This window comes from Delphinapterus leucas, chromosome 13 (genome assembly GCF_059928025.1).
Source record: "Delphinapterus leucas isolate spDelLeu-1000000601 "Yukka" chromosome 13, BTC_Dleu_Yukka2, whole genome shotgun sequence".
Classification (NCBI taxonomy): domain Eukaryota; kingdom Metazoa; phylum Chordata; class Mammalia; order Artiodactyla; family Monodontidae; genus Delphinapterus; species Delphinapterus leucas.
In genome coordinates, this window is record NC_143141.1 from 27961624 (window position 1) to 27984831 (window position 23208).

Sequence of the window (23208 nt, forward strand, 5' to 3'; positions counted from 1 at the left end):
ACAGCTAAATTTTTTGACTATTTAGACAGACACTTTTGGCTGGCTACTCGGTAAAGTACCACGTGCTGTGATTATTACTTTTTGTGCTTTCCAAGTCAACACCCAGATGCCTGTGAACCTGACCTGCGCAGAGTAGTTATTTTGGTTCTTTAAACTGCCTGCCAGACGGTTGCAGTAGCTTTTTCATATGGGCAGATGGCCACTCCAGAACAAATCAAAATATAATATTTGGTCTCTGAACTTACTTCTGAATTCAAATCTTTGAATATGAATGCTAACTCAGATTGAATTTTGGGTTTGACTAATTGTTTTGATGTTCTTAGGCAGTTTTCATGAAACATATTTGATCAAATAACTTAATATGGACTTCACTTCTTATTAGTTGTATAATGTCCCTTCTGGTGTGTTAAATGCAATAAAAATTTGAGCATATATACTAATATGTAGCTCCTACCCAGCATATGATGAACAAAATATGTATTAACAAGAGACATCAATCCATTTCTGAGGTTATGCACGTAGTTTACTGTTGAAATGCGGTAAAACTTTAAAATTTGTAATTTCTGGTCAGAGTTTATGAGAAACATGAATATGAGCAAAATAGGTAAATTTAGTGTTTTTTTAACAAGGTAGGTATGGCACGGACTTCAAACTATAACACAGATTTCAAGCAAACAAGGGTAATTACATTGATTTAAGCAGTTCTTTCCCATTTATTCATATATTTTTTTGTCTTAATTCAGACCTAGCTTAATTCACCCCTCCCTCCCTCCCTCCCTCCCTCCTTTCCTCCCTCTCTCCCTTCCTTCCTTCCTTCCTTCCTTCCTTCCTTCCTTCCTTCCTTCCTTCCATCTTTCCTTCCCTTTCTTCTGTTCTGCCTTTCTTTCTCCTATCTCTTTAAACTGCAGTCCTGAGTAAAATGGATGGTTTCAGATTAACCTAATTAATTACAACTAAATAGCCACTTATGTCATTAACCCAGGATACTTCCCTGGGCTACTCAGATCGAAATGTAGGTTTCATATTTTCAATGGAACAATGTTTGTTAGAAAATATATTTCATATTATAATCTTTATAATGAGAAAAATGCTAATTAAAACCAAAACCATTAGTCACCTGTAAGATTTGAAATATATGAAAAGTTTGATAACACTCTGTTGGTGAGGCTAAGGAGGAAAAAGCAGTCTAATATTTTGTTTTTCAAAATGTAAAATGGGACAACATCCATGGAGAAGATTTTATCAATATCTAACAAAATCATAGCTGTATTTGGCCTTTGATCTATCAATCCCTCTTCCAGGAATCTGTTCCAAAGATCCAAAAGTACACTGACATTAGTTTGAAATGACATGTATCAAATGTTCTTCAATGTAACATTATTGGTACTAGTAACAAAATTGAAATCGCCCTCAAAATCCAAAATTCTAACACCAAAATCCAACAGTTATATAAACTGCAATATATCTACACAGTGGATTACTATGTACTTGCGCAAAGCAGTTGGGAAGATCTCTACAAAATGGATTAAATGGATTATATATTGTATATTTTGGAGTATAAATTGTTAAGTGATAAAAGGAAGTTGCAGAAAACTGTGTATAGTATGTCACCTTTTGTGTAAGATACCCTCCCTTCCTTCCTTCCTTCTTTCCATCCTTCCTTCCACCCCTTTCTCTCTCTTTCATCTCTGTTTCTTTTCTTTATTATTTCACAGTTTGTGCTTTTTTTTTATATTTGCAAAAATAAATAAGGAAAGGAGAGAAGAAAAACTCATAAAAATTGTTCCCTATAAGGTAACTGTCTCTCCATTCTTAAAAGTGAGACGTTGAAATCGTCTACTATTATTGCACTTCTGTCTATTTTTCTAGTCAATTCTGTCGGTGTTTGTTTTATATATTTAGGTGCTCTGATGTTGCATGAATATATATTTGTAATTGTTATATCTTCCTGGTGATTTGACCTTTTATCATTATATAATGTCCTACTTTGTTTTTGTGATAGTTTTTTGTTCAAATTGACAGTAAATTTTAAGCATAATTAACTGTCATTAGCACAAATTCATGAACTGTATCTTCGCTTTTCTCATTTTTTGAAACCTTATATTTATAATCATAGTTATTTATATTTGATAAATAAAATTATTTATAAAGAATTCAAGTTATAAGTAAATGGAAATGTATCATTCAATTTTTGTTTTCTTGCTAGTGGAGGACATTAAGCAAAACTAAGATTTTTAATTCATAAATATGGTAATAAAATTGAACATGTATTTAAAGTATTGAAATAGTATAACTGAAGAATAAAAGAAACATTATAATAAATGCTTTATCATTAATGTTAAATTCTTTTGATTACTGATTTTAATTGAAGATTTTAAAAATACACTATAAAAAATAAAAATACATTATAAATATATTTGCATTATAAATCTATATTTAAAACTTGTAAATGTTGATAGAACTAATTGTCCTGTTGAATAATGGAACAGAGTTCCTCATCTAATTATTTAATTTTTATGATCCTTGTGAAATAACAGTTAACTATTTGAAACGTGCTATTCATTTTTGTATGTGTTTTACAGAAAGAAATTGTATTCTGTCATAGCTTACATTTCTAAATTCAAAAAGGCAAATATTTCAAGACCTTTATTATCTTGATCATTTTGACACATTTAAAAATCATCCAATTTTAACAAAGATGTCCTTACCAGGAAATGGTAAGTTCTACTGACAAGTTAAAACAAATGATCAATTATTATTTTTAATTATATTTGTTGCTGGGAAAAAGAAATTGTAGAAAACTAGTCAGAGAAGAAGGATTATATCCTTTAATTTGTAATAAATTGATTTGTAAAGACGGGTGATGTGATGCCTAGCTGTGAAAATAAGTAACATGACAAGTAAATATTAAAGCCATGGAAGTGATCTAAAAATACCTGGATAATTATTGCAGATTATATAAATGTGGGTTTCTGGGGTAGGATTGGAGGTACCAGCCACTTTCCACTGGAAACAAAGCTTCAGTGACTTATATTCTATTGCCAGAAGAACTGGGGAATTTAAACATAGAAATAGAGTAATTGGATGATTTATTTCATAAGCATACATTTTTAAATGTTGCTGATGACTTTTCTTGAAAGTAAAGCCAGAAGGATTTTAAGATTCTTAACTGTAAATATTAGAAATGATTATTATAATACTTTCCATGATAAAATTATTTGAAACTTACTCTTGTATATTCCCAATGAAAGGTGATTCTTATTTTTTATTGTGGCTAATTTAATGAAATAATATTTTATACAAAACACAATTTTCCTAACTTGGAAATTATAATTAAGAACACATTTGAGTTTTGAGTGTTGTCATTTAGACTGTGGGCATTATCAGGGCACAATAATCCACTTGGTGAAAATTTAGTCTAGTTGAAGGCCAATTATTTTACTTCCTTGTAATTCACATGATATGTCCTTGCAAATAGAAGCAGCCGCTAGCCAAGTAACTAGGGAGAAACGAAGAGCCTTGGGTGGGTGATATTTCAAATTCAACAGTATAAAGCAAAGAAAAATAACACATTTTAACACATAAAAAATGCTAGAAAAAATGTTTACATGCATGATTCTAGTTTGGTAATTGCTTCTATTCTAAATTTTTTCATATCAATTCAACAATAAGCACCTTCGTATCATATAAATCACTATCACTTATAAGTAAGTAGGGTTGTAGTTTTAAAGTATTTGGTTTTATCAAGTAATATATGCTCATTAAAAAAATCACATGTTAAAGAATGTTTTATATTAAATATCAACAGAGTCAGATCACTTCTTCACTTCTAAGTCTACTCTCCAGACAAGTTCTTCACAATTGTTTATATTTTGGTTATTTCCCTTCTCAAACAATATATATTTTCTGAATTTATTAATATCAGATAACATTTATTATTCCCCCAATATCAAATATAAATATTTAACTCACTCAGGTCCTCTTCTCCAACTGTTTTAGTCAATTATGTTATTCTTTTGGTTTTTCTGTCAATTATCTTTAGTATAAACAATGTAATTAAACTCATTTTTCTATAGTCCTTTAATTCAGTTTTCATACTTTATATGACAATTTTAATGCCCTTGTTTCTCTACCCAATATTCTTCACAATCTGCTTTGTGTAAGTTACATTTTTATCATAGCTCTTGGATTTTCATTCCATCCTTAAACATAGCATCTTCTTTCCGTGGCCTGAAGATTGACTCAAAATTGAAAGTAAATAAACAATATTTTCATCATTATGGTTGCAAACATATTGAGCAATAAAATACCAATTATCTTCCCATCTTTAGGAGTTCAAATCCAAATGCCCTTTGGGGGAGAATGTTAGGCTGAAAGGATTTCCTCAGTTGGTAAAAAATCATTTAAAATTATATTTGGAAAATAATTTCCATCCTCAGTTTCTGTCATTTTTGGAGGTTATATTGGCCATTTAAAAATTGCATGTACTGCTTTTATTCTCAACATTTTTCAGTTCTAAATCATGCTTATCATTATGTTCTACTACCTTTATTTCTAAAAAGTACCTGTAATGATCTCCACTGGAATTTTATTACCTTCTCTGTTGGGTTTTCTCTTTGTTTTTCTTTTATTATAACTTTCTTTTGCTTAATTTACATATTAGTTTCTTTTCTTCCCTTAAGCTCATAATGAAAGATCTTCATAAACTCTGAAGTTAGCAAATAACATTCTGAGTCCTAAGCACTATAGTTTTGATTTTATAGCTTAGGAATTTCTTTAATCTCCTAAAAATGAAATATATACATATATATAGACAGTATGTGTTCCCCCAGCTGATTGGTAAATAGGACTCTCTTCTATTTAGGTCTGAACTCAAGTGGGGTATTATAGGATGAGAGGCTACACACAGTAATCTCTTTTTTTCACCTGATCATAGCAGTCTGCCTTGCTGTTGATAGCACAAGCACCAAACTGGCAAAGGCTTTACTATGAATCAATATTCAGACTATTGATCTTATTCAGGATTTATATGTTTTATTTAAATTTTTTAAAAAGTTTCATTTTGAAGTAATTGTAGGTTCATTAGCAGTAATAAGAAATAATGCAGAGGGGTCTCATGTACTCATTTCCCAGTTTCTTTCAATGGTGACATCTTAGATTATAGTACAATATCACAACCAGAATACTAATTTTTATGTAAGATGTGTGACAAGTCAAGGCCCAGTTTTTTTTAACCTATCAGATTACTCTAGTACCATTGGTTTAAAAGGCTATCTTTTCTCCATTGAATTGTTCCTTTCACTTTTGTCAAAACTCATTTGGGCATATTTGTGAGTTTATTTCTGGATTTTCTGTTCTCTTCTATTGGCCTATGTGTCTATTCCTCCACTCACACCACACAGTCTTGATTACTAAAGATAGTATAAGGATGAATTGGGAGATTGGGATTGACATATATACACTATTGATACTACGTATAAAATGGATAACTAATGAGAACCTACTGTATAGCACAGGGAACTCTACTCAGTGCTCTGTGGTGACCTAAATGGGAAGGAAATCCAAAAAAAGAGAGGATATATGTATACGTATAGCTGATTCACTTTGCTGTACAGTAGAAACTAACAAAATATTGTAAAGTGACTATACTCCAAAATAAATAAATAAAGCAGTAATAAAAAAAGATAAAGATAAAAAATAAGGCTTAAAATTGGGTAGACTGGCTTCTTCTACTATATTCTTCATTTTCCAAATTCTTTTTGTTCTTCTAGTTCCTTTGTTCTTTTCCATATATATTTTTAAATAATCTGGTCTATACAAAAATTCTTGCTGATGTTTTGATGAGAATAGTTTTAAAGTTATATATCAATTTTGGCATAATTGAAATCCTTACTGTTATGAGCTAAATTGACTCTCCCCAAAATTTATGTGTAGAAGTCTTAACCCCCCAGACTTAACAGTATGATAATGTGACTATATTTGGGATATGGTCTTTAAAGAGGTATTTAAATTAAAATGAGGTAATTAAGATGGGCTCTAATCCAACCTGATTTGCAATTAGGACAGACACACATAGAGGAAGACTCTGAAGGCACAGAGAAGAGATGGCCATTTAGGAGAAAAGAAGAGAAGCCTTAGGCAAAATAAAACCCTGCTGACATCTTGATCATGGACTTTAATAAGCCTCCAGGATTGTGAGAAAATATATTTATTTTATTTATGCTACCCAGCCTTTGATATTTTGTTATGATGGCCCTTGCAAAACTAACAGTTACCAAGCTGAAGCTTCCAATCTATAAACACTGAATGTCTTCCATTTATTTAGAACCTCTTTGATTTTTTTCATGAGCATTTTATAGTTTTTGATGACAAGTCTTGTAAATATTTGATTATTTGGATATATTTCTATATTTCATTTTTGAGTGATTATAAAAATCTCACTGCCCATAGTTGATTCCTAGCAAATAGGTTTACAATTAATATTTTATGTTTGTTTTATATCCTGTATCCTTGCTTAACTTATTAATTCTAAAAGGGTATTTTTTGAGTATATGTGTATTCCTAGACTTCAGTTTGTATATAATCATATCATCTGCGAATAGAGACAATTTTATTTCTTTCTTACCTACATATCTGTCTTTTAATTGTTTTTCTTGCCTTACTGAACTTGCTAGAACACCTCATACTATGTGAAATGAGTGCGGTGAGAGTGAATATCCTTGCCTTGTTCCTGATCTTGAGGAGGGAAATAATTCAGTCTTTCATCATTAAGTATAAGTTAACTTTGGGATTTTTGGTTTTGGTTTTCTTTTTGTTTTTGATTTCCATAGGTGCTGTTTATCAAGTGGAAGAAGTTATTCTCTATTCCTATTTTTCTGAGAGCTTTTTGTTCGTTTGTTGTTTTTACAACATGAATGGTTGTGAAATTTGTCAAACCCTTTTTCTGCATTGAATTATATGACCATGCAATTTTTTTTTCTTTAGGATTGGGTAAATTACATTGATAATTCTTGAATATTGAACTGGCTTTACATGCTGAGAATGAATATCAATTGGTAATGGTGTATAATTATTTTTATATATTGCTAATTCTATTAATATTTTGCTAAGGATTTCTACATTTATTTTATGATGGAAATTGGTGTGTAGTTTTCTTTTTGTGTATTGTGTTTTTCTTGTTTTGGTATTACTATAATAATACCGTCATAGCAATAGAAATAAAAATCCAGTATTTTACTTCAAAAACTGTGATCCTCATGAAAAAGATCTGTGATTTCTGTCATTAAAGATGGGGGGATAGGGAACTAACGAGCCATTATTTTTAAGTTTAACACTTGTAATTTATTCTCTGGAATCATATGATCATTTATCATATGTGATTGCCAATAGGTGAATTTTACAACTACAGTAAGGGGTGGTGGGGAAGTACAAAGAGATTCTTCGAATACCAGACACAAAACTGAATTTCTGTGTAATTTAGAACAAATTGATTTAACCTAATGGAATTGAAATTTCTATGCTGTAAAATGGGAATTATGATGCCAACTATTAACAGTATTGGGGAAATCAAATGAAATAATATAAGTAACATCTTGTAAGAACATAGATTTTTTAATAAGCTCGGTGAGAAATTAACTGTATCTCTATTCTCTATCTATCATCTATAGAAATAGAAAAAAATAGAAAGATAGATGTGGGCTGGGGATAAACAGGATTTCCACTTCCAACATCCATCATGTCCTTAAAAGAGAATGTAGACTAGGCTTTGGTGGGTTTGACAGGAAAGTCAGAATCCAAGTTGCTCATAAATATTTCACAGGAAGGACATAGATGCTGCTTAAAGTTCTTTCTGAATGGTGTTAGGTGACTTGATTCTGAAAAAGCTTTGAGCTTAGAAAAAATGAGCTTTGCGTATTGACAAGAGTCCTCACATGAGAACAGAGTCAAAATTAACAGACTCTGCAACCCAAAGGAGGCTGGCTGAATATTCCCGCTACCTTTGCTCTGATCATGTGACCATCTCACGCTTCTGTCACTTTCATTAAATAAAAATTAATCTTAACGTATTTGGGCAGGAGTGGGGGTGGGTTGGCATGGGTGTCTACTCTGTCAATTTAAAAAATATCCTTTAGTTCTCATCACCTAATCAGTTGATTTCAGCTCCATTTTCTCCCTTTTCTTTCTTTATCACTGCCTAACCTTGTCCCCTAGGAGTTTCAGACCTTGTTATTCATAAATGGCATAACTTCGTGCACCCTTTTCCTTTTTACTCAAAAGTTTTCTTTAAAATCAAAGGATTACCTGGCTGATTATAAAATTCTTGCATCACATATTCTTCCTCTCAGTATATTTTAGATACTGATCAAACTGTCTCCTTGCATGAATATTACTGTGAAGATGTCGAATCCATCTTGATATCTCACACTAGTAGGGGGCATGATTTTTTCCCCTCCTACTCCTAGGATTCTTTCTTTGTACCTGAATTTTAACATCCTTACCAGAATATGCTTTGATTTGGAATGGTAGGTATGAATGTTAGGTTTCATTATTTCTTGGAAATCTATGAGCCCCTTCAGTCTACACATTCAACTTGTTTTTATTTCAGAAAAATGTTGAAAAAATTATACTTTAGACTCTTTATATATTTTCATTTGCTTAGTTCTTCTTAAAAATATCAATAATGCATGTTAGATATACCTTTTTAAAGTCTAACATTCCTTCTGTGATCATGTTTACATTCCCCTTTCTCTCTCCCTGCTCCACCTCCCTCCCTCCTTCTCTTTCTTTCTCTCTGAGTCACCCTCATAACTACTTACAAACATCTAACTTTTTCCACCTATAATGGGCATTATTCTCTACACTGGCTTTTCATTTTTTGTCATATTGTGACATTTTGCAACTCAATTCTATATTCTTTGGACATCCTATAAAGTCTCTTTGGAATACCTTTTTCTCATTGTTCAAATTTCACTTATTACTTATAAAGATGATATTATCTATAAATTCTGTGAGAATAATGAGAAGCATTTCTTTCATTCCTTTGTTTTACTGTAACCATCTTTTTATCAGAAATGACCGTTTACTGATTTAAAGAAAAATGTTTCGTGCATAGAGCACATATCATTTCCTTTCTAAGTATGATCCATCTTTGAATTATTTTTGCTGCTTGCCAGAGATGTTGACAACTATGGTAACTGGGACTATCTGGGGCGTGGATTCAGAGGTGTTGACTCCAAACTTTTCCTCAACAAATTGCTTGGGTGACAGAAAAATCTTCTTTGGTATTCAGCGTACATTTGGCAGATGTGAAAACCATTCAGTATTTAAGGATGGGGAAATTTATAGCTGATCACGGGTGACTAGAGTGATGGAATGGCTAAAGGCGTTAAGGGAAGAGGAGGGTTGTTCTTCATAGATCAAGAAACTGTCACTGCCTTAGGCTACAGCTCATGTGACCATTTTCGCCCCAGAGCTGCTGACAGTATGAGGGGTAAGCTCTCTGTGTCTGCTATGTTAGAAATGTATTTTGCTATTAAGCAAAAACCAGGAGCCCACTCTACCATTGCTGCTAAATTACTCTCAAAGTTGCTGACATTCACTGCTGCCTAAAATCACCTTTAAAAAAACGGCTTTATAAAATATAGGTTAAATATTATAAAATTCACCCATTTCGCGAGCATTTAATTCAATAAATTTTTGTATATTGTAGAGCTGGTCTGCCTTTCTTTGCCTCCACCCCTGCATGCTCTTCTCCTAGAATGGAGGTTCCATGCCAAGAAGACCATGAGCAAGATGCCTTCTTTTGTCGTTATGGTCCTGCTACTGTCACAGCCCCTAGGTGCTGAAAGAAACTGAAATAGCAAAGTAATATTCTGTTTCTTCTTTCTTCCTTCTAAATTCCATCTAGTGCCTCCAATTGGCAGAAACCAAGAGAAATTCAGAAAGCTAGGTTGTCTGAAATATGTGGCTTGCATGTTTATCCCTCAAAAGTACAGAAGAAAGTGCAGAAAGGAAAGTGTAATATTGAGAGCCCATCATATTGAAAGCTAGAGTATCCAGAGCACCCCTCAACTTATAAAATCATGGATTGCCTCCTCTATTCCTGTCTTAGCCCATTCAGGCTGCTATAACAAATTACCGTAGACTGGGTGACTTATAAACAACAGAAACTTATTTCTCACACTTCCGGTGGCTGGGAAATTCAAGATCAGGTGCCAGCAGGTTTGGTGTCATTCATTCATGAGGGATCTGCCCTTATGACATGATCACCAACCAAAGGCCCCACCTCCAAATGACATCCCACTGTAAATTAAGTTTTAACATATGAATGGGGGCACTAACATTTAGTCTATGGCAATGCTTTTCCTCCTCTCCTCTATTCAGCTCTCAGTGAAGTAACTTTCAGGCTAGGAAAGAAAGTGTACAGATGGTTTTATTTATTTTTATTATTTATTTGTTTTTTATTTGCCAGGTATCTGCTTTTCTGTCACAAATATCTGGGTCCCAACAGGATATACTCCACAGTACCCAGAGCCTTCCTATAACTCTTGATGTCTTAACTGTCATTTTGTAGAGATTATGCAGAATAAGATACTTAATTTTTTTTTGGAAATGTACAAATACCTTGGAGACTGAGGAAGTTTGTGAAAATAAATATCATGCACTCTTGTTTAGGTTAGTATTTCACATTTTTTGGCTAGTATAATTCTATTTGTATATTGAAGGGTTTTTTTTCTATTATATTAAATCTTGAATTTTCTACTATTCTTTTGTTCTTTTAGGCATTTGACAGGGGTCGAAAAGACGAGATTGAAATAAAATGCTTTTATTCCACTGATTTTTAACAGAAAATTTGCATTCTCTACTTCCAGCCTGTCTGAAACCAGTTTCTAATTGTCTCTCAGGAGAAACAATACTGTTCTTTCACCCAGTACTTTTTGTTTGTTGTTGTTGTTCCAAAGTTCATATCATGGGTCTGTCACAGAAGCAAAATTATAAATTGCAAGTCATTAAGGTATGGTGAATGCCCATCTGTGTAAGAACATGTCAAAGAAATGTTTACCCAGTTGGAATATCACTGGCCAATCTACTATCTACTACTGTATATAGTATGTGTATTAATATCCTAGCGCTGCTATAGCAAAATACTACACGTATATGACTTAAAGCAACAGAAATTTATTTTCTTACAGTTCTGGTGGCTTGAAGTCTGGAATTGATGTGTCAGCAGTGCCAGGCTCCCTCTGGAGACTCTTGGGAAGAATCCTTCATTGCATCTCCCTAACTTCGGATGATCATTGGCAAATACTTGGCGTGCCTTGACTCGAAGTTTCATCCCTCCAACCTCTGTCTCCACAATCATATGGCCCTTTACCCTGCGTGTCTACTTCTCTGTGTCTCTTTCTCCTTATAAGGACACTAGTCATTGGACTTAGGGCCCACCTCAATCCAATATGACCTTACCTTAAGTTGGTTAAATCGCAGAGACCCCGTTTCCAAATAAGGTCACATTCACAGGTGCCTGGGTTCAGGACTTCAATATATCTTTTGGGGGGACACAATTCAGCTCACAGCAGTACTAGATATTGTTAGTAGCATGGAGCTGGAAGATCTGGTAGATTTTTAGACCAATGGCAGCCAACATATAGTATATTGATATTTATATCAAACTGACTAAAATTACCTTAAAATTTCCAAAAATGAATAAATCTTCAACTTTGAAACTACTCACCTGCTTATTCCATTTTCTATTCAAAATAAATACACAAAGTATGATGTGTGTGTGTGTGTGCACGTGCTATATGTATCTACATGGATTTATGTGTAGGACTTTTCAGAATCCTCATTTCTAATTTACAATTGTAAAACTGAATTCTGAAGCTTAGACTAGACAGAAATCAGGGCTTCACGTTGAGGTGGTAAAGTTACACATACATCAATTCTGATAACTAAATTATTCAACCAATTACTTTTTTTTCTTTTTTAAATTGAGATACTATTGACATATAACACTGTGTAATTTTAAGGTGTACAATGTGTTGATTTGATGCATTTATATATTGCAATATGATTACCACCATAGTGTTACCTAATACCTTTAATGTGTCATGTAATTATCACTTCTTTCTTTGTGATGAGAAGAATGAAGATCTAGTCTCTTGGTAAATTTGAAGTTCATAATACAGTATTGGTGACTATAATTACTATGCTCTACATTAGAACTTCAGGATTTATTTATCTACTAGTTTTAAGTTTGTATCCTTAAATAACATCTCCCCAATCCCCCAACCTTCAGCCCCTGGTAATCACTATTCTACTCTCTGTTTTATCTTTGTTAGAATCCACAAATAAGTAATATCATACAGCATTTAATCTTCCTCTGTCTGACTTAGCTCATTTAGCATAATAAATCAGGGTCCATCCATGTTGTTGTAAATGGCAGAATTTCATTTTTTTCATGGCTGAATTATATATATATATATTATAATATTAATTATAATATAATATAAATATATATATACATGCATATATATTTTACATCTTATTTATTCATCCATTGATGGACACTTAAGTTTTTTCGTATCTTGGTTATTCTGAGTAAAGTTGCAATAATGACAGAAGTGCTGATACCTCTTTGATACCTTCTTTTGCTGGGAAAAGAATACCCTCTTCGACAAATGGTGTCTGGAAAACTGGATAACCACATGGAGAAAAATGAAATTGTACCTCTATCTTATACTCCTCATAAAAATTAACTCAAAATGGATTAAACACTTCAACATATAAAACGTCTGGAAGAAAACATGTAGGGAAAGCTCCTTAACATTGATCTTGGCAATGATTTTTTGGATTTGACACCAAAAACACAAGCAACAAAAGCAGAAATCAACAAGTGGGACTATATCAAACTAAAAAGCTTCTTCACAGCTAAAGAAACAATCAACAAAATGAAAAGGCTACCTACAGAATGGGAGAAAATTTTTTGCAAACCATATACAGAGTAAAGGGTTAATGTCCAAAATATCTAAGGAACTCATACAACTCAATACAAAATACTCCAACTAAAAAATGGGTAGAAGAACTAAGTAGACATTTTCCTAAGAAGACACCCAAGTGGCCAACAGGTACATGAAAAGATGCTCAACATTCAATCTGGAACAATTCTTGAGTGTACAAATCCTTCACCTCCTTGAACAAACCTATTACCAAGTATTTTATTCTTTTTAATGCAATTGTAAATGAGATCGTTTTCTTAATTTCTCTTTCTGATAGGTATTATTAGTGTATAGAAACACAACTGACCTTTGTATATTGATTTTGTATCTTGCAACTTTACTGAAACTGTTTATTAGTTATAACAGTCTTTTGGTGAAGTCTATTATAAATATTATATCATATCATCTGCAAGCAGAGACAACTTAAATTATTATTTTCTGATTTGAATGCTTTTTATTTCTTTTTCTTGACTAATTGCTCTGACTAGGACTGCCAGTACTGTGTTAAATAATAGTGAGAACAGGCATTCTTGTCATGTTCCTGATCTTAGAGCAATAGCTTTCGGCTTTTCATCACTGATTGTGATGTTAGCTGTGGGCTTGTTATATAGGGCCTTTGTTATGTTGAGATAAATTTCTTCTATATCCACTTTGTTAAGAGTTTTTTATTAGGAAAAGATGTTGAATTTGTCAAATGCTTTTTCTGCATCTATTAAGATAATCACAGGATTTTATCCTTTATTTTGTAATGTGGTGAATCACATTGATTAATTTGCAAGTGTTGACCCATCCTTGCATCCCAGAAGCAAAGCCCACTTGATCATGGTGTATGATCCTTTTAATGTACTGTTGAATTTGATTTACTAATATTTTATTGGGTAATTTTGCATTTATGTTCATCACATATATTGACCTGTAATTTAATTTTTTTGTATATCCTTGTCTGGCTTTGGTATCAGGTAATGATGGCCTTGTAAGATGAATTTCAAAGTGTTCTTTCCTCATCTATGTTTTGGAGAAGTTTGAGAGGGAATGGTATGACTTCTTATAATATTTGGTAGAATTCACCAGTGAAACCATCTGGTCCTATAACCAAAGATAGGAAATCTGAGAGGAATGAAATATTATGATAAAACATCATAGCCTAATTGAAGTTGGGGGACAAAGTCTTGGTTGCTGTGACAGTAAATTACTCTTAGTTTGAGTAAGAGCTTCTCACATACCACTATGTTCTATTTAAACATGACTAGGATTTCGGGTGATCCTATGACCAGAGCTACTCATCATCAACTGGGCATAATCATATCATTAAGCCATAAAGTCACAGCAGAAGTTGACTATATAATGAAAATGATACATTCAGGATTAGGCCAAACAGTTTGAATTTGACTTCCTATCTTCTAACTGTATTTTTTTTTCTTTTCTGTCATTATCCAAGATAATTTTCTTTCTCATGAGTAGTCCTAAATGGTTTCTTTACAAATCTATCATGGTAGTTTTGATATTAATTTGGGGGATGGAAATAGCAATAATAATAAATGTATGTAGGGCATTCCAGTGACTTCTGGAGAGACATGTTCTCCTGATCTGAAAGGCAACAGGAAAAGGAGAGAGAGGGCACAGCCTCTGAATGTTTTTATGCTTTTGCAGAAATGCGGTTACCACAGAAATTCAATGCAGAGTCATGTTAAGGGGTTAAAATATACAAGCAACCCATCTTAAACATACTACATAAGGAAAAATCTGAATTTTGTTATATCTAGTGTAACACATTTAAATTAACATTACTATCAAACACTCAGTAATTTGGCATTGTAAATCTCTTAAAAACAAAATTATCATCAACTTCAAACAAATAAGTCTCTCACAGCTTAAAAACAAACAAACAAACAAAAATGGGGCCTCACATTAAGATTCAATGTGACTTTTTTCAATTTTGAAAAACTTATGAGTTTAATAGGAGTTAAGAAGAGGAAGGACAGGGGAGAGATTGCTAAAGGATTTCTTCCTGGGGTGATGCAAATATTCCAAAATGAGATAGTGGCGATGCTTGCAGAACTCTGTGAATATACCAAACAATGAACACTTAAGCACTAATGCTAAACATTGCACACTTTAAAGTGGTAAAATGTATGGTAAGTAAACTATATTTCCATAAAGCTGTTACTTTGAGAAAAAACAACTTATAATAGGCAGTCTCTTCCTGGGTGCTGGCATTGTATATAAAGATCGTATATTACCTAGTTCCTGAAATGTGACCACTTTTCTCTCTAATCAAACTCAGGAGTATATTTTTTCTCTTTGAGTAAAATTAAAACAAAATTTTAAAAAGTAAATGATTCAAAACACAATTTAATTTATACCAGAACATGAATTTTATTAATTTGTAATTAATTTTAAAAACTGATTAAGACTGTAACTCTTAAATTTTTACCTATATTTACTTATTCTGTTTCCTTATCCATAAAATGGGGGCATTTATCATATAATTAAAAAAATGGAAAGCAATTAGAACTTTTCCTAGTGCCTAGAAGGTGCTTTGTAAATATTTATTATTATTAATAAGTAATGCACAGGCCATATTCACTTCTCCAATAGAATATTTTTATACTTTACCAAATAAATTTCTTATTTTCCAGTATTATTTTTTCCTCAATTTTTTTCACAAGCTGTCCACTCGAGAACACAAGAATTTTAAACACCAATCTTCAGCTCAATTAGTTTATAAAGTAGGTGTGAAGTCACAAAACTTCAAGATATTGTTTATTTTTTTCAGAAGTCACAGGTCTTTTCAGGAATTAGGAGGTTCCCATCACATATGAAAACAAAGTAACATTGTTAAAAGAATACCATTCAACTGGCATAAACATTGAAACATTCTTCAGTTTTATAATTTAGTGAATTCTAAGCTCCTATTTACCATTTCCACACGTAAAATCTTGATATTAATCCAATTCCTCATGCTCAGTTCAGTAATGATTATGCATTCTCATTATGAAATTTGGAACTTACCCAGTTGTACCTGTGAGTGGATGGATGCAGCAACCCCAGCCAGACAGAGGGGTGATTACCAAGGTCTCAGTCCCTTTAGAAATTTAAGTTTGGGCCACAACAGGGCCAGATTCATGGGCATTTGACCTGGGCAGTCCCACAGGTCAAATGAAGGGCCCCATACTTAAAAGAACCTCATGCTTGGTCTATTGCTCTGCTGTCACTGTTTTGAAATTCTTAGTAATTTTTGAACAAGGAGTCCTACATTTCATTTTGCACTGAACACAGAAAATTATATAGCTAATCCTGGGTCATAAAGCCAGGTAAGCTACCAAATCCTGTGGTAATAATTAAGGGTAGGAGGAAGTTAGTATAGGTGTTTGAAGAGGGAGAGGATGAGTATTAATGGTACCCTGAACCTACCTGCAGCAATGGTGTCTGTACCTCTTCTCACTAACCTCTCATAAGTTTCTCCTTAGAAACACGGACAAGAACTACGGAGGAGGGACTTCCCTGGTGGCACAGTGGTTAAGAATCTGCCAGCCAATGCAGGGTAAACGGGTTTGAGCCCTGGTCCGGAAAGATCCCGCGTGCCGCGGAGCAACTAAGCCCGTGTGCCACAACTACTGAGCCTGCACTCTAGAGCCCGTGAGCGACAGCTACTGAGCCCTCATGCCTCAACTACTGAAGTCCGTGTGCCTAGAGTCTGTGCTCCACAACAAGAGAAGCCACTGCAATGAGAAGCCCGCTCATCACAATGAAGAGCAGCCCCCACTCGCCGCATCTAGAGAAAGCCTGCACACAGCAACAAAGACTGGACACGGCCAAAAATTTTTTAAAAATTAATTAAAAAAATGATTCTGGTTCAAAAGAAAAATGCATATACAAAGCTTAAAAAGAAAATGATGAAGGAGCTGTTTTCCAAACCTCATGCACAGAGAAGAGAATCTGTATGAAGCAAGGGATGGATGGGAGGTGTCTTGCTTACATCTCTATTCAAGGAAGACTTCTGCAGGAAGGATAGCTGGTTGACAGCCCCCAGCTGCCCCAAGATTGGCCAATGTGTTCTTGCCAGACTGCTTCCCCAGTGACTAAGCACTATGACGTACTAGAATCACTATATTCCTGCCCACCCCTAGATTCCTAGAATCCCTGTAATGGTAGACTTTGCTTAGGGAGTCTGATTACCTAGTCAGTTAGCTAGCATCCTCTCTCTCTCTCTTTCAAATATATATATAATCGCTATTGGGATCATGGGTAAATTTTTGTTTCTTTCACCCTGCTTTGCTTATGTGTATATTATTTTTTTTTCTGCAAATACATGTGCTACTTCAAGGACTTATAATATTGTTGGAAATCATCAAGAATAACACATTTTGTGATCTGTTTGAAAGGAATAAATGATTTCACCCACCTACATTTACTGACTACTCATGAAATGTAAAGCTTCACCTTACTTTACCCTATCATCAGAAAAATGATTCCAGTTTTGGTACAAAAGGATACTTCCAAGTATCCTTTCTGCAAGATTGTAGAAAAGCAGCCTCATGTATATTACATGATAGCTTTTACATGAATTACTGCTGCTGCAAATCAATGGGCAATGTATGTGGACAAATACTCAATGTTTTAATGTTTTTTTAAGTATAGGTTGCAATTTTGCATTTCATGGTGCCTTTTAGAATTAACTATATCTTTTTTATTTTTTCTTTAATGTCACAAGCTATGTTTTGAAATATTCAAACACATGAGAAAAAGGCTTATTGAAGTAAATATTCTGCAATTAGTATTTCTCATGCCACTTATACCATGATTACATGAAATGTAAAATCACTGCTTTTGAGTATTAGGAAAAAAATAGAAGGAATCATAATTATAGGCAAGTTTTATTAGGAAATGTTTAGGTTAACTCTGAAATTCAAGTATAAATAAGATTTTTTTAAATCTCAGTTTATAGTTATCACAAGTATGTGTGATAAGTTAAGTTTTGCTAACCAGTAAATTGGGGTGGTCCTTGAATCTTCCTTTGGCAGTTCCTCCCCTTCATTTCAAATCAATCAGAAAGTCTTACAGACTCTACGTCCTAAACCTATCTTGAAGCCCTCTCCTCCACCCTATTTCTGCTGGCATTGGGCTCATGCTCATTTTTTCTTCATTTGAGTGCTCACATTCTGGCCTCCCTTCTGACTCTCCACATTGTTGCCAGTGTGATTGTTCTGAAATGGAAATACGGTCATTCCTCTGCAATTCACATCTGTCATTGAGTTCCCAGAGCCTAGCTTGAAGTCAAATAATTGTTGGCAATATATTTGAGAACTTTTTTGATCTTACTCCTGCTTGCTTCTCAGACTCATCCCTGTCTGCCTACAAGACCTCTCTGCTCTGGCTCTGAATTCCCTGTCATCATTCAAAAGTTCCATGAGTTTTCACAGCCCTGCAAGTTGCATCTTCCGTTGCCACTGCCTGGAATATATTCCCCTCAGCCCAATCCTGAAAAATATAACTCATTTCTCTTTTTTCACCTATATTTTTTCTTAAGTTCATGATTAACATTGCCATTTTAAAAAACCTCAATGCAAAGAATTTAATTTGCACACCATAAAATAATTTAATATTTCTGTATAAAATATTCTTTTATTTCCCATTTCAGAATAACTAAACCATAATATCACATGACAGTTTTTCTCAGCTATTTCACTGATTTTCCCCCAGCAGATAAACAACTTACCTTGAGTTAAACACTTTCTCCTCTGCCCTTTGCTGCATGCCGAATAAAGCTCTAATAAACATCTTCAGGTATTGCATGTGGCAAACATTCTAACATGTCCAGGAAATTCTTAAAGCCAGAGACTCTCTTTGCTCGTTTCCATTCCCTAAATGTCTTGGATACTTGCTACATGGCAAGTACTCATGTAATATTTGTTTAGAGAATGAAAAATAGCAAATAATTGAGAATAAAATTTGATTTTTTAGTGTTATTTTGAAATTTTTTATCAAAATGACAGGACATAACTATTCAGTTATACATTTATCCTTGGTCATGTTCTTGCTTAAATAGTGTAACTATTAACATACAGTTCACTCCAACAGCATTTTTATTTTCCTACGTATTAGGTATTTTGTTGTTTGCTTGGGAAACTCAGATAAATACAACGCTGACTCTCTATTCAATGTTTTCTTATTATAAGTGAGTGATGAAATAATAGTTGGTACTATTCACTGTACTCTGTGCCACCTACTATTTAATCACCTAATAAGATACTTCGAGGTGAAATTTAATCATCAGCAGTCTTATTTTGTGTATGTGTGTAAAATAATTTAAATGCATTCAAAATATGCATTGTGTTGTGGCAATGTAGGTAAATTTATGTATAAAAATCATTGGATATAATGGTTATTCAATTAATATTTTGGATTGATTGAATATATCACTAACATGAATGAGTAATTCATACTACTATAATCCTTTCATTTCAGTTGAGCTCTCTATATTTTTTTCTTTTCTGAAGAGAATGGCACTTCAGTATAATCACAAAAAGAGTGAATAGATGGGATTGCATAGTCTCAATCAACCTACTTTTTACATGCAAAAAATTTAAAAACATAATTATAAATTTCCTATATTTCACAGTAAACATTATTGTTCAAATCTTAGAGTTACAACAATATAAAATGTTAGTAAAATCAATGTTTTGTTGAAATTATAGTAATTCATGTAAGATTTTTTAGAAACTGACACTAGTGAAAACTCTGAAGTAGTGTAGTTTTTTGGCATTCATTTTTCAAACTTCCAATTGGAAGCTCAATCACAAAGGACCATCCACAGAGCCACACACTATCTACCCTGATTGCATCTCATGATCCTTACTTCCCTGCCTCCACTAAAACACTGAGTTCTTAGTAGTAATTTTTCAGGGTTTTGATCTCTGATCTGTGCCTTATAATTTGATGAAAGTAATTTTTGAAAGGTTAATATGTCAAGACATTTTTTGCAAATGTTCTAAACAGGTTCTCTTGTATTACTATGATTATTAGTTTCATAATGTTGCCATAACAAATTGCCACAAATTCAGAGACTTAACACAGGCATTATCTCACAGTGCCTTCACAGTCTGAAGTCTAGCTTCCTTGGGTCTCAGAAGGCTAAAATCAAGGTGTCTACATGGCTGTGTTCCTTTCTTGATGCTTTAAGGCAGAATCCACATCCTGGCTTGTGTGAGTGATTGGCAGGATTCACTTCCTTGTGGTTGTAGGGCTAAGGTCCCTGTTTTCTTGCTGGTATTGCCGGTTGGCTAGACATCAGGGATCTTTCTCAGCTTCTAGAGGCTGCTAGCCTTCCTTGGCTCCTGGCCCCATTCCTCCATCTTCAAACCAACAAGAGTGGGTCAAGTCCCTTTCATGCCTCAAGTCACTCAAGCTTCATCTCTTTGACTGATGATTCTGTCTTCCTCTTTAGCTTTTAAGGGCTCATATGATTACATTAGGTCCACTCAGGTAATCCAGGATAACCTTCCTAATAGAAAGCAACTGATTAGTAACCTTAATTCCACGTGAAAGACTCTTCTCAGCAGTATCTGTATCAGTGCTTTACTGAACAGCTAGGAAACAAAAAATCTTGGGGAGATATTTTTACAGTTCTGTCAACCACTTCATGTAATGATTTTTTTTTTCCTTCTGGAAAGCATATTGAATAAGTTAACTAAGTAAATATTGAGCATTTTTTTAGCACTTTATCCTATGATGGTTTTCTTTTTCAAAGAAAGAGTACAAACAAGGGAGAAAAACATAAAAGAACATTCTTCATTCTAAGTCTCTCTCTCTCTCTCTCTCATTCTCTCTCATCCTCCTCTTCTCTCTTAGTTGTTTTGTTGCTGTTATAAGTTTTTCTTAAACATGCAGCTTCTGACCAATGCCATTGAAGGCCCAGGTACATTCTATCTTCCTGCTTCGCCATTTTTAGCATGTGGATTCCATTCTCCCATTCATAGTATGGTTGATAATCTTCTAACAACCTGCCATTATTCCAAGCATAAAGAAGAAGAAAGGGTGGAAAAAACATAAAGTGCCTAAGGGCAAAAGCATAACTGCCTGCCTATGGAGCCTCACCATTCTTCAAAACATTCCCAAAAGCTCAACTCAGTGACTTGTTTCCATCTAATTGTTGGAACCATGCTACATTGCTTTCCTTAGATGAAAGAAGACTAGGAAAACAGTGGGGCTGAATAGACTGGGTTGATGAACACCATTGTATCTGACACACTATCATCAGACAGAAGATAGCATGGTTTATATTTGAATATTTCTTGTCTAACATTGAACAGAGAAAATAAGGAAATTTGTGCTCATCTGACTGAACTGTGCCTTGGTGTCCTGAAATTAATTTTATGTGGATTGAAGAAATCAATAATCACTAAATTTCAGAATGGAATTTCAATTTTCATTTAGTAAATCCTAAACCATATGTAATATTTGTTTAAATTGTTAATCTTTCTCAAAAACTATTGAAGTTTTTAATGTTAACTTTATGGGATTAAGCCAAAGATATCAAGAGTGTTAGAAATTCCATGCCCTATATATTGTGACGTGTGGAATGGTATGAATATATGATCTTTTGTCTTATCACAAATTATAATAAATAAGCTTTTAACTTGACTATCTGTTAAGTTCTGTAGCTTTTCTAAAATTAGGATTAAGTTAAATTTGAGCTAATATATTCTAATCCATGTAAAATTTACATATCTGGCTTTGTGACTTTTTGTGACTATCCTTCAAATCAGCATTTCTATAGCAGAGCCTATCTACCAGAAACAACAAAATTTAAGGCATGTTATTTTGTACTTTCAGTGATCTTAGTCCTTGCACTTAAAAAAACTCCATATCAATATACGTTAATGGGAAGACTTTGTAATGTAACAAAATAATCAACAATTTTTTTTACTTCACTGTTCTCTTGTCTGGGTGGCATAGTGTAGATGATGGGTAATAAAAAAAAAAATGAGATTCAAAGCAATTATTTTCCAAACTGCTGGCATTGAAAAAATTGTAGTCATTTGGAAACATTTAGGGCTCTGAGCCAAATGAACTTACTATTATATAAAATGCAAGAGTCAAAATACATAACAGTAATCCCTGAATGTCAAGGGCAAATCACTTAGCTATAATAATTTTAAGTCCTTGAGCATTTATTATAAAGCATACTGACAATGTGAATATACACCTGGCTATATATCTCCCAATAACACATTGATTTTCAGCTATTTCAATAATGGTATAGATCTCAGCATAGGACTGTTCTATGATAGAAGCAATCATTCTAAGTAAGGTATGTATTTAAGGTTATGTCAAGTTGTGAGAAACTTACTAAGTACTTCTGTTTAAAAAGTTCCCTGTTTAATATGTTAAAACTTTGTTTACAATATTCCAAGGGTATTTTATTCCAAAGGTCTTTCATCATAAAATATTTTCAGTGTAACATTTACTATTATGTGACAATTCAAGCAGGTAATACATACTTAAGAATTTACAGTTTGTCAGAGTCAGATGTGAAGTTGTCTTTCTTAGAAAGTGACATCTAAGAGAAGACTAATGTTCCAAATAATACAATAGTACTGCTATATACAGAAAAAAACACGTTCTTAAAACAACACAAAACAAAACAGAATTGGTAGGATGCTAGAAGAGCAGACACTTGAAGAAGGATGATTGCAGGCTGGCAATGCCATGTGAAACAACACTGCACTGAAGAAACTGGAGGAGTCTGCATGCCCTGAAGGACTCTTTCATGAACCCCATTGGCCTCTCACAGCAAAGGGTCTGAAAAATCTACTAAGAAGTGCCTATGGTGATACAGACTGGAGAGGGGAACACAGTCATGTGGGTGGGACAAGTATATGCATCCTGATGCTTCTTCTTTATTTCCACCACAAGACAAAAGCTTTAATCAGAAAGAACAGTGACACTACCGGCCTTAGGGTATATTAAGGCCAGTTTTAACGAGCTTATATGATAGGTGAAACAATCATTTGAGGGTACAACCTGATTAATTAAAGGTATATTCATTAAAAATATAACAATGTATACTTTAAATTAGCAGGAAATTACTACAAACTTTATAAGAGATGTATAAGTAATAAGTCAATAGTGGAGGTAAAATGATATACTATATAATGTTTATTTAAGGCAAAAGAAGGCAAAGCAAGAGTATATAATAAATTAAATAAAT

General features: G+C 33.4%; 1 protein-coding gene across 2 annotated transcripts in view; it reads left to right on the forward strand.

The window, feature by feature from the left end:
- The window catches only part of LOC149747710 (uncharacterized), a 167762-nt gene extending 146124 nt beyond the window's left edge, over nucleotides 1-21638 (forward strand). The window contains exon 7 of one of the 2 annotated variants that reach the window (XM_089923007.1): nucleotides 16466-21638. The gene's annotated coding sequence lies outside the window, so the exon portion shown is untranslated. Of the gene's footprint in view, nucleotides 1-11192; nucleotides 15127-16465 lie in introns of those variants that run through there. The other variant, XM_089923006.1, reaches the window with a different exon arrangement.
- Nucleotides 21639-23208: the final 1570 nt, after the last annotated feature.